This window comes from Mauremys reevesii, linkage group 6, assembly GCF_016161935.1.
Source record: "Mauremys reevesii isolate NIE-2019 linkage group 6, ASM1616193v1, whole genome shotgun sequence".
NCBI lineage: Eukaryota > Metazoa > Chordata > Testudines > Geoemydidae > Mauremys > Mauremys reevesii.
In genome coordinates, this window is record NC_052628.1 from 39,425,587 (window position 1) to 39,440,128 (window position 14,542).

A 14,542-nucleotide genomic window follows, 5' to 3' on the forward strand; every position below is an offset into this window, starting at 1 on the left:
CGTGTTCTTGCGCCGCAGGGTGGGGGCGAGCTCCTCACACAGTCCCATGAAAGTGGCTTTTCTCATCTGAAAGTTCTGCAGCCACTGCTCGTCATCCCAGACTTCCATGACGATGTGATCCCACCACTCAGTGCTTGTTTCCCGAGCCCAAAAGCGGCGTTCCACAGTGCTGAGCATTTCCGTGAATGCCAGAAGCAATTTAGTGTCATATGCGTCAGACAACTCGCTATCATCGTCAGACTCCTCATCACTTTGGATCTTAAGGAATAGCTCAACTGCCAAACGTGATGTGCTGGTGAGACTCGGCAGCATACTCCTCAGTAGTTCGGGCTCCATTTCCCACAGAAATTGTGCTGCACAGAAACCGTTGAGAGAGTCAAGATGGCGCCAAACGTGGACGGAAAAACAGGGATTGCTGGGATGTGAAGCGATGCATCACAGGGCATTGGGACAGGAAGCAGAATGACCCGCACCCTCCGCCCCCTTCCCGCAACCCACAGCGCCTAAATGGGACGAGGTGCTCTGTGGGATAGCTGCCCATAATGCACCACTCCCAACACCGCTGCAAATGCTGCAAATGTGGCCACACTGCAGCGCTGGTAGCTGTCAGTGTGGCCACACTCCAGCACTTTCCCTACACAGCTGTACGAAGACAGCTGTAACTCCCAGCGCTGCACAGCTGCAAGTGTAGCCAAACCCTGACACACATGGGTTTCCTTTTTCACTCAGTGAGGGATAGTTTGAGAGACGGAGCCACACGTGGTACTACTTGTCCCGCTGCAGGCGCACTGTGGTCCAGGGAGCTTTGGTTTCGACTTCCTAGAGGCAACCATCCTGTACTTTCAGGGCGGGGGTAGGTGAACTCAGGGACTCCCTCCCGTGACCTAATAAGAGGCACACGTCTCATGAGACAGGCAGAGCCCCCGCCCATGTCCTTCCTCCTCCCCTCAGCCTCTGCCGCGGGCAACAGTACGGAGCTGCCTCTGCTCAGTCACCCTGGGACGCCAAGCTCAAACTGATCGTTCTCCCTTAGCAGCTCGTTCATCCCAAACAGCATCTCCCGGCTAGTCTGTCCTCGGATGGTATTAGGTCTTGCGGCAGCACCCGAGGTCCAATAACCTCTCATTAAACGACATCAGGGCATGTCAATAAACAAACCACGGGTTTCAGTTTGGGGGGGGGGGATCAGGCATTATCAGTAAAGAGCCCCACGTAGAAGAAATTGAGGGAAATGACATATTTGGGAGTTATGCCTACAGCTAAAAATAACCTACAGTTATCGCTAATCATAAAGATAAACCACATTTCCTCTCCTCAGGAGTAACGTCTCTCACTGCATGAGCAATCTTCAGGTTAGACACACAGGGTTGGTCGTCAGCTGTATCTGGGAGCAAACACTGTTTGGTCTACGGCCGTGTTCTATACCGCTCAAGGTGCAACCCCTCCCCCTTCCTTCCGCTCACTCCCGTTCGCTACTTCTCACACGCAAGTCACAGCGACGGGTAGGGCTTGGGACAGAGCCGTGTCTTGAAAGGACAGGAGCAGTCAGTGATCATTGATAGTGCGATTGGTTGCTAAGGAAATGCGGCGGGAGGGGCAAAGGAGGACAAGTAGGGGGTGGGAATAAAACAAAAACAAAATCAATTACAGGTATTGGGCTAGCCATGAAAGGCATTGCCCTGCTTCAAAAGCCCGAGGATTAGAGAGAGATTTGCCCCTGGGAGCTATACAGACTCAAATAGCGACCCGCAGACCTCGTTTTAGAGGGCTCGTTGAAAATAAATGTGTGGGGGAGGAGAAAATGCAAGAAAAGTAAACACAAAGGGAAAGAGGGGGCTTTGCGACCCACTTATTAATCAAAAACCAAAGCAGGAACAACCAAAGCGTTGCTGTGTGTGTTGTAATGTAAACCACCAGATCAGCGACCACCTTGGGGGAGAAACAAAATTGCAGTTATCTGAACGGCATTTTCCTCCTAGTCTGCCGCACTCCTCCCCTCAAGTCATCGAAACTTTATGGGGGGATTAGCTGTCAGTTTTATGTCTAAAAACCCGGACTAGCAACTAAAAATATTTTTAAAATAACCTCACATGAAATATCAGCATGAAAGAAAATGAGAGATAATCAGACACACACACCACCTTAAAATTACAAAGAAGAACCATTCTCTTCCCCAGAGAGACGGAAGGGAAGAGTCTAGCTGCTCTGGTGGAGTTGATCCTAAAGTTAACATTCAGCAGCTCATTTCCAGACAGCAGCGCTAAATCTATTTGGATAAAACGCGTGTGACCCAGACACTTGGCATATGGCCCAAATGCTTTGCACCGGCAGCCCAAATAAAAACAAGAGTCTGAGACGCTCGCTCTCTGTGTGTGTTTCTCTTTTTCCTCTTGTACAATGAAAGAAATTAGCAAATACAAGAACTATACACACATCACCAGGAAGCGGGATTTCAATTATTCCCCCTCCAATAAAAAAAAATCCTTTGAACTGTGTGCCACGCGATATATACACAGCCACACACCGATAAATAAGGCTCCGTGGGGTTAAGAGTCTAGCAAATCTCAAATGGCTCGAAGTAAATCAAAAACACACGCTTCCATCTCGCTGATTAGCCTATTAAGAGCTTAACATCTCCTAGAGCATCAGGCTGCAGCTATCACATTAATGCGGACCCTTTGAGTCCAGACACAAAATATGCACTTGTCTGACTGCTTAAGTAGACACTGACATGACACGACAAAATACAGGAGTTTTTTTTTAAATCGAATCTTTTTAAAAAAAGGTTTTGACTATTTTCCACCAATTTTTAGTCTAAACCTGAAAAGGTTTTCTATACAATATCACACTATTCTTTGCAATAGAAAATATCTTCCCCCTCTCGTAATCCTCAGCCTCAGAGGTTTTTCTCTCTGAAATTATTCCAAATCCACCTCGCTTAGTGCCGTATAACCTCCCCCATCCCCCAAAAGATCTACATGCATCATTATTCAGCAGACAAGAAAAGCACAAGGAGGAGTTTCATTGAACAGCGTGAAGTCTTTTCTTACCGTTTTCTTCAATTTCTGATATAAAGTAAATTTCAAACAATAGAGATAGCACTGTACGAGTCCCGTATTCCTCTCTGCTTTCCCCCTTTTTCAAGCCACACCAGTTATATTCTCCAACAAAGTGAAATCCTCCAGTCTTCCCAAAAGGGATTTTTAGAGAGCGGACTGACTTGGCAGAGAAAGGGATGCCATCAATTCACCCAATCTATCACCCTGCACATTTTGTCTTTCCAACCGAAAAAGTTTAAAAAAAGGGGGGGAGGGTGCTGGAGAAAGGAAAAGACTTATTTTGGGGTGGGGGTGAGTACCCTCTTCTTGGCCACTTTCTTCTGGGCAAAGCACCATGTGAATCTCACCAGAGCTGGAGGGTGAGAGAGAGAAAGGGAGATAGAGAAAGCAAGCAGGGAGGACTCAAGAAAGTTTTGTTGAAGTAGCTCTAGATCTCTTCTCACTGCCGGCCTGCAGCCAAGTTTAGAGCTCCAGCAGCAGAGGGAAGTTTTGGCAGCTTTGCCTGGGAGGCTGAGCGCACACTGACGTCAGTCTGCAGATGTGCCTCTGGCTCCCCTGGCGCTGCTGCGCATGTCGGGCCCATCACGTGGAGGGGGAGGGGGATGCAGAGGTACAATCAGGGTAACCTAAAAGAGAGAGAGAGGAAAAAAAAGCGAGACAGAGAAAAATGATTCACAAGGTATAATGTAAACTTGTCCTCTACGTGAATGGGCGAGAACCTGGCCCTCCAGCCCTGCCCGAGCCTCATGGCACCTCACAGACAGCTCCTGGGCTGCAGGGGGAAGGACTATGAGTTAATGTCACTGGCAAGCCCCCTGGGCTGCAGTGCTCTAGTGTGAGTGCAAAACCAGCGAAAATGCTGCAAGTTGTACAACACCGCAGCCCAATGAATGGGGTTGGGGGAGGGGTGAGGCAGGAGGCGTGTAAGCGGGGCTGCAGAGCGCTGGTTTGAGTCTTTGGAAAGGGGTCTTATTAAAGAGTGGCTCCCCAGTAAACAGACGTTAAGACCCTTATAAAGAAGCCTTTTGATCTGATCCACATAATAGGTACAAACAAGTCGTTATCTGTGGCTCTGTAAAGGGTTGTGTAATAGCTCTGACACTATATATACTGGTGCATGTGTTTCATATAGGGACATAGGTGTATATCTACTCTGTCTTCTTTACTAGTAAGAATGACCATGAAAGAGGAAACTAGAGCAGTCTGAAGATTTATCACTCAAAACGGCTCATTTGCTGTCTGTTCACTGACCCTGGGCTCTGTGAAAGGCTTTACAAAAAGTTGTATTATTAGCGACCCGTTGGTACTTGCCAGGGTGGGTATTTTTTTTAATGCAAGTTCATTGCATGAAATATCAGTGACTGCAGCAATGAAAACTAACTTGGGAGGCAGAGAGAAAACCAAAAACCCAAGCTCAGCCTTTCACTGAAGAAACGACAACAAAACAAACATTTGGCCCGCACGCACCACATGCGTTCAGCCTTGACTTTACAGATCAAATAATAAAACACGTAGCACAAACACTTTCACTTTCATTTGCAATGAAACCAGCTGGCACTCGTCGGAGGCGAGGGGAGCGCAAATATTATTTTCCACGTAGTTGGATCGTAAACAAAATCTGACATACAAATCGGAAACAGGGAAAAGGTGAAAATAGTATAGGACAATGTTGCCTTTGAGCAGCGTGCTCTGCTGAATCATTTATGTTCAGCGAGGCTAATGATGAGTCTGGGTTTTTTGGGGGGCGAGAGGATGGAATTGGCGCCTTGGAATTCCAGCTCGCATAACCGCCTAGTCCATTTCCGATTGCCAAAAGAAGAGAGATCAAAAATCCTTCCAGAATCTAGGCTCTAAGGTTTCAAACTTCTGCTAACATTATTTCCCATCTGATGAGATTTGTTTTCATCCTACGCCGGAGGTAGTAGGTGTAATTCTTCTGGTGAATCCATGAATAGTTGGCTGAAGTATGAAATTATTCAGACTGGAAAGGTCCAAGAATACAGTTATTCCGATTCTTCTTTAAGTGCTGAAAGGGAAAAGCATCTGTCTGCAGAGTCAATAGTCCTCATCGTGACCTTAATCAGGATTTGGCTATGTGCCATTTTAAATGTAGAAATAGGTCCTGTGGTTGGCATTGACAATTTCAAATAAACACACTCCATATGGCGCAGCACGTTTTATTTTTTAAGATAAAGAGCCATTATAGTGAAATTGGATTTCTACACTTAATTATATTAAACTGCTTTTAACAGTAGCTCTAACGAGTAACACAAAAACCTGGGGGAAATAGCTGGCATTTGTCGTACTGAAATACTACCTGACTGGCCGTTGGATGTATTATAAACACTTATTGATGAGATCCTGTCGTAGTCTTTAACCAAAGTAATGTGACAGCGTCTCTATACTACAAATAAATAAGAGTGTAACTGCACGCCTTAGCTGAACTGTGAAAAAGTGGTTCTAAGAAATACCAGTATTCAAAAGAAATGTTTTGTTCTCGAGATATGAGCTTGTTGCCCTTGATATAATTGCTTATTCAAAGAGCGCCATCCTGCGTCTGAAAGCAGTAAAGGGAAGATTACAGTGGATGGACTTTAGGAAACAGAAATTTACTCCTTCTGTGTGCATTCTATGTATGTATTTTGTGTTCTTTACGCTTTGCATGTGTTATTCTGTGGGATTTGTGCCTTTCTCTGTGTTGTTTTCCAATATGCATCCAGTTTTCCAGGGTGTGCCTGGTGTTTCAGTGTGTGTTTATGCCTGTGTGGGTTCTGTTTCTCTGTGGTGTGCATGCAACAGCTGTGTAATAAAGGATATGGATAAACATAATTTTTTTTTCAGTTGATGTATGTAGTGTTTATATAATAGATTATTTCAAAACTTCAGCTGCAGCAAATTATTTATCATGTGATCACATTCACTTGTCACACAAGAACCAGTCAAAAAGCAAAAGGTGATGGTGAGTAGAGCTGCTGGAATAATGGATTTTTTAGTTTATTGGCAATTCTGAAGAAAAAAAAGTTTCATTTTGGGTTGAATCAATCAGTTTTGGCTCATTCATAGTGGGTTACTCAAAGTAGCAGTTCATAATGACAATGAATAGTTATTGACCAGAAATGAAAGTGAGAATGACTATATAAGCCTGGTGGTTAGGGCACTTACCTGCTATGTAGGGGGCCCAAATTAAAGACCCTCTACCACTGACTATTTAATTATACAAAATAGAAGTGCTTCAACAGGAAAAACTGAGGGACTGCAATACCAGTATAGTGCAGTGGTTAGGCCAGTCTCCTACAACCTGAGATCTGAGTTCATGTTCTTTCTCATTAGGCAGAGAGGAAAACTGAAGCATAGTCTCCCAGATATCAGGAGAGCAAACACCCTAATCACTAGGCTAAAGGCTATAATGGAGATTGCTTCCTTCCCCCCATGTTTTGTGAATCTTATCCTTCTGCAAAAATGTCTAGAAACAAAAAAAAAGTTGCATGGAAACATTTTGTTTCAATATTACTGAAACATTGAGTCTTTTGGTTTGGTCAAAACTATTTGGCAAAGTCAACACAAACTCATGAATAGTTTCAAGTCAACTGAAACTGCATTAAAAAAAAAAAAACTACCGAACTTTAGTGGACTATTCTTTATCACCTTTCCTTCAGGCAACAGTATGGAGAATGGGGGGAGGTATTGGCTGTTACTTTGCTCTCCACTTCTGAAAAGATCAGATTGTTAGGAGAGACAGCTAGTTTCCTCCCCACCTTCCTGAGCCTGGGGCAATGTGAGGGGGGAATGCTGGTGTCCTATGCTCCACTGTGTAAAGTTAGTAGCATTGTAAAGGAAACTGTTGGGTGGATTGCTGCTCCCACTCTACTGCATAAAATGGATATTTTCAAAGTAAGCCTTGCTTCAAATTTAATTAAGCTAAACTAAAATTAGCAGTATGTTTATTTAATGTTTGTTTATTTTTTGTTTCAACAGCCGGTATCTGAATAATAATCATATGGAATTTTTGAGAGCCTACAGGTTTTTTTAAAAAAAGGAACCACACAGCAAACAGTATGCAGAGTCACAATATAGAAAAGGCTTTGCTAAGTGTGACAGGCGCTGTTGTACTATCACATGGCAAAGACAATAATTCCATTTTGGGGTTCTGGTGACATTAATAAACCACTTGAGTAATTATGTCACCAGAAGCCCTGGATGGGATTACAGATTTATTGAGCATAGTGTACTTTACTCTACACGTTAACTTGTTTGCCAGTCTTTTCTAATCATGAGAATGATTTGCTGAAGCATTAAGCACCCCTGACTTCACTTTAGGCCTTTAAATCCTGTAGCCTGCCTGTCACTGACTACTAAAGATTGCTACACAGAGTTTGTGATTAAATAAACATTTGTTTTAAACTTTATGTAAACAATGTTTTATATTTAAAGGTATTTTTGAGCCCAATCCTGGAAATTTTGCCATTAACTTTAGTGAAACCAGAAGAGAAATCTTTAAGTCTTTGGTGGGCTGTCCACGTTTAGGCCTTGGCTACACTGGCGCTTTACAGTGCTGCAACTTTCTCGCTCAGGGGTGTGAAAAAACACCCCCCTGAGGGCAGCAAGTTACAGCGCTGCAAGGCGCCAGTGTAAGCGCGGCTCCCAGCACTGTAAGCTAATCCCCACAGGGAGGTGGAGTGCCTGCAGCGCTGGGAGAGCTCTCTCCCAGCGCTGGCGCTGCGACCACATTCGCACTTCAAAGCGCTGCCGCAGGAGCGCTCCCGCAGCAGCACTGTACGGCTGCAAGTGTAGCCATACCCTTAGTAAAATAAGCTTCTTGTTTCCCACCCATTTAGGTATGTATGCTTGCATGTATGCTTCTTCCAAGACATTTTTATTTCCTCTCCTTCTGGTCAGCTCAATGGAGACCTGAGGATGATCACCCAGAATACATAGAAAAAATTCCAACAATATATAGTGAAAGAATAATACTTCGTAATATTTAAATATTAGCAATCTGCCATCACCTAAAGGACCTTTTTATAGCTTCATACTGAAGAAAACGAACATACAAATTATTAATTAATTATTGTAGCACCTAGGAGCCCTAGTTATGGACAAGGACTCCATTGTGCTAAGCTTTATACAAACACAGAATAAAAAGTCGGTCTCTGTCCCAACTTAACATGGTATAATTCAATTTACTTTAATTTCTGTCCTTTATATTTCAGAACTTTCCTTCGCATATTTGCTTAATATCAAAGAAATCTGTGAATGTCTGTTAAAGGCACTCGAAGAAAAAATACTAACAAATACTGTTCAAAGATATAGATCAGACACCCAGACACCATCATAGGACCTAATCACATCAGCTACATCATCAGAGGATCATTCACCTGCACATCTACCAATGTGATATATACCATCATGTGCCAGCAATGCCCCTCTGCCATGTACATTGGTCAAACCGGGCAGTCTCTATGCAAAAGAATAAATGGACACAGATCAGATGTCAAGAATTATAACAGTCAAAAACCAGTCGGAGAACACTTCAACTTCCCTGGTCACTCAATTACAGACCTAAAAGTTGCAATTCTCCAACAAAAAAACCCTTCAAAAACAGACTCTAAGGAGAAACTGAAGTATTGGAACTAATTTGCAAACTGGACACCATTAAATTAGCCTTGAATAAAGACTGGGAGTGGATGGGTCATTACACAAAGTAAAAACTATTTCCCCAGGCTAATTTTTCCCCTAGTGTTACTCACACCTTCTTGTCAACTGTTTGAAATGGGCCATCCTGATTATCACTACAAAAGGTTTTTTTCTCCTGCTGATAATAGCCCTCCTTAGTTGATTAGTCTTGTTAGAGTTGGTGTGACAACACCCATTTTTTCATGTTCTCTGTGTATATATATCTTCCTACTGTATTTTCCACTGCATGCATCCAATGAAGTGGGCTTTAGCCCACGAAATCTTATGCCCAAATAAATTTGTCAGCCTCTAAGGTGCCACAAGTACTTCTCGTTCTTTTTGCTGATACAGACTAACACAGCTACCACTCTGAAACCAGATATTATGGTGATGGGCATATAAAAATGACATATACTGTGGATTTTGCAGTACTATTCTGAGATACTGAGTACTACAGAATTTAGGTTTAAATGTTTTACCGTTTTTTCCCATGACGTGTAGATAGTACTGGATATCAGGACTTTAGGCCAAAATCGTTCTCTGTGTAGTAAATTCCATGTAAGGGACTAGAAACTCTGCCTTACACATTCTTCTGTCAAAAGGTAGGATTTGCCCGTTTGGGAAAACAGGTGGTTTGGCTTCCAGACCCCAGGACTCTCAGGAGATCTGCCAGAGGTCAAGTCTGTTTGCACATCTCCCTAGTCAATCTGCTCCTTACACATAGATCCCAAATTCTGTGGAGAGGCTTCTTCAGGGTAGGGCAGCTTGATATTTCAGCATTCCCTCCTTCTACTCCCTCTAAGGAGGCTGGACCTCACATGTACATCCCCATTGTACTGTATTTACCTCTCCATGCCATTTTAATTCTGACCCTACTATCACAAGCATGGTGAGCTATCATGATGCTAGGGTTACTTAAACTAATATTACTATTGATGTCTTGTAATATTTTTTACTAGTGACCCCCATTGAATCTCTTGGTGTGCAATATAGACTAACCCGTATGTTTACTGCTTGTTAAAAGATTCAGCTTGGTCATATATGTGACACACTCTGTATGTTTATGGAAATATGATTATGAGTGTGAGTATAATGTAACTGGAATATGCTTTACGCAAAAGGTCTCTTGTAAGGTATCATTACAAAGCGTATAACCTACTGAGTGTGTTCATCCTATTTGTATGTATGTATCATTCTTGTATCTAAAACTAGAAATCTGAAGTATTACTCTGAGGTCCTACTGTAATTATGCAAAGTGTGGGCCATTAATAATGGCTTGGAATCTTGATGGCTCCCATTAACCAGGACAATTGGTTGTAAATGGCTCTGTTTACTCGCAAACTTTCCTGGGTACCTGCAGGCCAATCCTGAAAGAATGGAGAATAAGGTCTTATAGTGACATGTGATCATGTTACTTGGTACGCTACATTGATGACATCTTCATCATCTGGACCCATCCTCCATCAACCTCAGCCTGGACCTATCTCTACCTTCATGCCTCCAGCTTCCATCCCGGCACACCACAAGATCCATTGTCAGACAGAGACCAACACTTAGAAAATCTCCACCAAGCATTCTCAAGACTACAGTAAACAGATCAACAGAGCCAGATGTGTACCCAGAAGCCTCCTACTGCAAGACAAGCCCACGAAAGAAACCACCAGGACTCCACTGGCCAGCACCTACACTCCCCAGCTCAAACATCATCAGGGATCTACAACCCATCCTGGACAATGATCCCACACCACAGACAACCTGCCAACCTGAAGCATATTCTCACCAGCAACTGCACAGCTCAGGAACCAACCCATGCAACAAACCTCGATGCCAACTCTGCCCACATATCTACACCAGCAACACCATCACAGGACCTAACCAGATCAGCCACACCATCACCGGTTCATTCACCTGCACGTCCACCAATGTAATATATGCCATCATATGCCAGCAATGCCCTCTGCTATGTACATCGGCCAAACTGGACAGTCTCTAAGGAAAAGGATAAATGGACACAAATCAGACATTAGGAATGGCAATATACAAAAACCTGTAGGAGAACACTTCAACCTGACCAGACTCCAGAGAGAAACTGCTGAGCTCCAATTCATTTGCAAATTTAACACCATCAGTTTAGGACTAAACAAAGACTGTGAATGGCTTACCAATTACAGAACCAGTTTCTCCTCCCTTGGTTTTCACACCTCAGCTGCTGGAACAGGGCCCCATCCTCCTGATTGATCTAACCTCGTTATCTCTAGCTGCTTCTTGCTTTGCTATATATATATACCTGGCTCATGCTGCAAAACATCTGTTAGTCTATAAGGTGCCACAGGATTCTTTGCTGCTTCTACAGAACCAGACTAACACGGCTACCCCTCTGATACTCATCTTAAACCTGGTGCTTTTCCATTTAGAAGGAAGGGTGGGAACCGAGAGAGGGACAAAGGATTCCCGCCTTGTGCCAAAGCTATAAAGAGAGAGTTTCAGCATGTCAGGGGCCAGTCCCAAGGGGATGTCTGTGACCAAACTCATCACAATACATTTGAAAAAATAATACATAAAAAGCATTCCCAGGTTTATGTCCACATTTTAGTTTCCAGCACTAAACCACTGCTATACACAAGAATGCCTTTCTTTAAACACAGCTTTGGAGATTTGCAACCTTTTCTAAGGACTAGTTCCCTTTTCAAAACACTTGCGTAATGCTGATTTTGGCATGACATGGACATCCAAGCCTTCTGCTTCTATGAGATGGCATGACAGAGTACGACTAGGCCAACAGCCATGGCAGTCAATCTTGGAAATGAAACTGAGAGTGTCACTGTGTGTGCGCCCAGTACACCCCCCATCATCTTAGTGTGGGACAGGTTCTTCCCTAGTGGAGTAACACTCAGCCAGGCAATGAAAAAATTAGATGGAGCATGTGGTAGTTTGATTGCTAGAAAACAAGCGCTCCTCAACAAATTGAAAGAAAGGACTTTTCACAGAATTGTAGTGGAAGGGACCTTGAGAGGTCATCTAGTCCAGTCCCCTGCACTCAAGGCAGGACTAAGTATTATCTAGACCATCGCTGACAGCATGGGCGGCGAGTTCTATGGGCCCGTATAATCCAGAAGCTGGGCCCAGCTCCACCAATGTTTGGGCCCCAGGCCCTGTGCTTTGGGGGTCCCCGCGTTGCAATGCCGGGCGCTCTCACCGCAGCAGCAGCTCGCCGGAGAGGCCCCAGCAGCAACTGGGCTCACAGCCCATTGGCCGGGAACCTCAGCCAATGGGAGCTGCCGGGGGCGGTGCCGGAGCTGCCTGGCTGCGCCTCCACAGCAGGGAGGGGGAGCGAGCCACCGGCAGCGTCTGAGCCCTGGGCAGAGCAGCAGCAGCATCTGTCCCTATCAGACAGACTCAGCCGGTGAGCTGTGGGGGCAGCCAGACACATGGACACAGCCGGGGAGGGGGGTTTGGTGGGGACAGACAGACACAGCCGGGGGTGGTGGGGGCAGCCAGACAGACACAGCCGGGGAGTTGTGGGACAGACAGACACAAGGACACAGCCAGGGGGTTGTGGGACAGACACACAGCGGGGGGTGGTGGGGACAGACAGACACAGCCGGGGGTGGTGGGGGCAGCCAGCCAGACACAGCCGGGGAGTTGTGGGACAGACAGACACAAGGACACAGCCAGGGGGTTGTGGGACAGACACACACAGCGGGGGGGGGACAGACAGACACAGCCGGGGGTGGTGGGGGCAGCCAGACAGACACAGCTGGGGGTTGTGGGACAGACAGACACAAGGACACAGCCAGGGGGTTGTGGGACAGACACACACCAGGACACAGCCAGGGGGGTTGTGAGGACAGACAGACGGACACAGCTGGGAGGTTGTGGGGACAGACAGATGGAGCCGTGGGCGGGGAAAGGAGCAGCAATGGGCACCCTGGGGCTGGTATAAAATACACAGGATGGGGGGAGCTTCCTGAGGGGACTATAGCAACACCCCCCACAGAGCAGACCCAGGTTGCAGCTGGCTCTGCCCATCACAGCTCCCTGCCCCACAGAGACCCACACAACCCTCTGCCCCCTCGAGAGACTCCCAATGACCCCCGTGCCCCTGTCACTCCTCTCCAGAGAGCCCTCCCCTTTGTGCCAGCCCACTCCCGTCCCCCACTGCCTCCCCTCCTCCAAAGCTCCCTACAATCTCCCCCTTTGCCTTCCGCCCCCCAGCCCAGCCCAGCCCATTCCATTGGCCGGGAGGCTCCCAGTCTAGGGGCTATCAGGGCCCACGGGAGCTGCACACAAGGCAGGGTGCCTGCCTGCAGATGCAGACCTGCCTGGCTGTGCCTCCACAGCACAGGGAGGGGGAGCCACAGGTGAGCAAGCCCTGGTCATCATCACAGGCCCAGTAATTCTCTGGATATTTAATTTCACTGAGGCAAAATGTGTGCAATTTTATGGGTTGAATGATTGAATGACATAATACCCACCTGCCCGCATTGTCCATCACTAAGTCCAGTAATTTTGTCAAGTGTTTGTTGCACAACATGGTGGTGCCTACCCCTACCTTGTGCTTCAGGGGGTGATGGGGTCCAGGGCAGCCTGTTATAGCCTGTTATAGAACTACCTGATTAGTAATTGGATATGTTGGCTGGCATCTTTTTTTACGTGTTCGCTCCCCCTGTTAGAACCTGGCTACACCACTGGGGAGGGGAGCTTCCTAGACCTGTGCAGCTGGGGCTTAGGTGAATTTTGTGATACTGTGCCCCTCCCCAGCTACCACCCTGCAGTCCCCACTCCTGCACCATGCTGGGCAAGGGGCAGCCCCATCCCCAGTGAGGCTATGGTGAGGGGTGGCAGCAGGGGAGGCCACACGTAATGGCAACCTCCCCCCTCGGTACCCACCATAGGGGAGGCGAGTGGGCTTTCTGGACATGAGGGACCTAGGAGCATGTGCAGTGAACTGCGGGGGAGAGGAGGGGTCCCTCCCCTGGAGCTTGCTGCTGCCAGGGAGGGTGGAGGGGAGTCCTCTTTGGCCCTAGCCCTGGGGCAGCCTGTCTGCACCCCAAGTTCCTTATCCCCAGCCCTGCCCCAGAGTCCTCACCTGACGGGAAAAACACGCAACTTAAATTTGGTGGTCAGTTTAGAGTATCATAGAATATCAGGGTTGGAAGGGGCCTCAGGAGGTCATCTAGTCCAACCTCATGCTCAAAGCAGGACCAATTCCCAACTAAATCATCCCAGCCAGGGCTTTGTCAAGCTGGGCCTTAAAAACCTCTAAGGAAGGAGATTCCACCACCTCCCTAGGTAACCCATTCCAGTGTTACACCACCCTCCTAGTGAAAAAGTTTTTCTTAATATCCAACCTAAACCTCCCCCACTGCAACTTGAGACCATTACTCCTTGTTCTGTCCTCTGCTACCACTGAGAACAGTCTAGATCCATCCTCTTTGTAACCCCCTATCAGGTAGTTGAAAGCAGCTATCAAATCCTCCCTCATTCTTCTCTTCTGCAGACTAAACAATCCCAGTTCCCTCAGCCTCTCCTCAGAAGTCATGTGCTCCAGCCCCCTAATAATTTTTGTTGCCCTCCACTGGATTTTCCAATTTTTCCACATCCTTCTTGCAATGTGGGGCCCAAAACTGCATGTAGTACTCTAGATGAGGCCTCACCAATGTTGAATAGAGGAGAATGATCATGTCCCTCGATCTGCTGGCAATGCCCCTACTTATACAGCCCAAAATGCTGTTAGCCTTCTTGACAAAGGCCAGAGGAGGGAGTGTTAGTGCCTTTGCGGACTTCTGGGAAGTGCATGGGGTGGAAGG

At 46.3% G+C, this 14,542-nt stretch overlaps 1 protein-coding gene across 1 annotated transcript in view; it reads right to left on the reverse strand.

The window, feature by feature from the left end:
* ADAMTS6 (ADAM metallopeptidase with thrombospondin type 1 motif 6) overlaps window positions 1–3,247 on the reverse strand; it is a 311,564-nt gene extending 308,317 nt beyond the window's left edge. The window contains exon 1 of the mRNA XM_039545681.1: window positions 3,051–3,247. The gene's annotated coding sequence lies outside the window, so the exon portion shown is untranslated. The remainder of the gene's footprint in view (window positions 1–3,050) is intronic.
* Window positions 3,248–14,542: the final 11,295 nt, after the last annotated feature.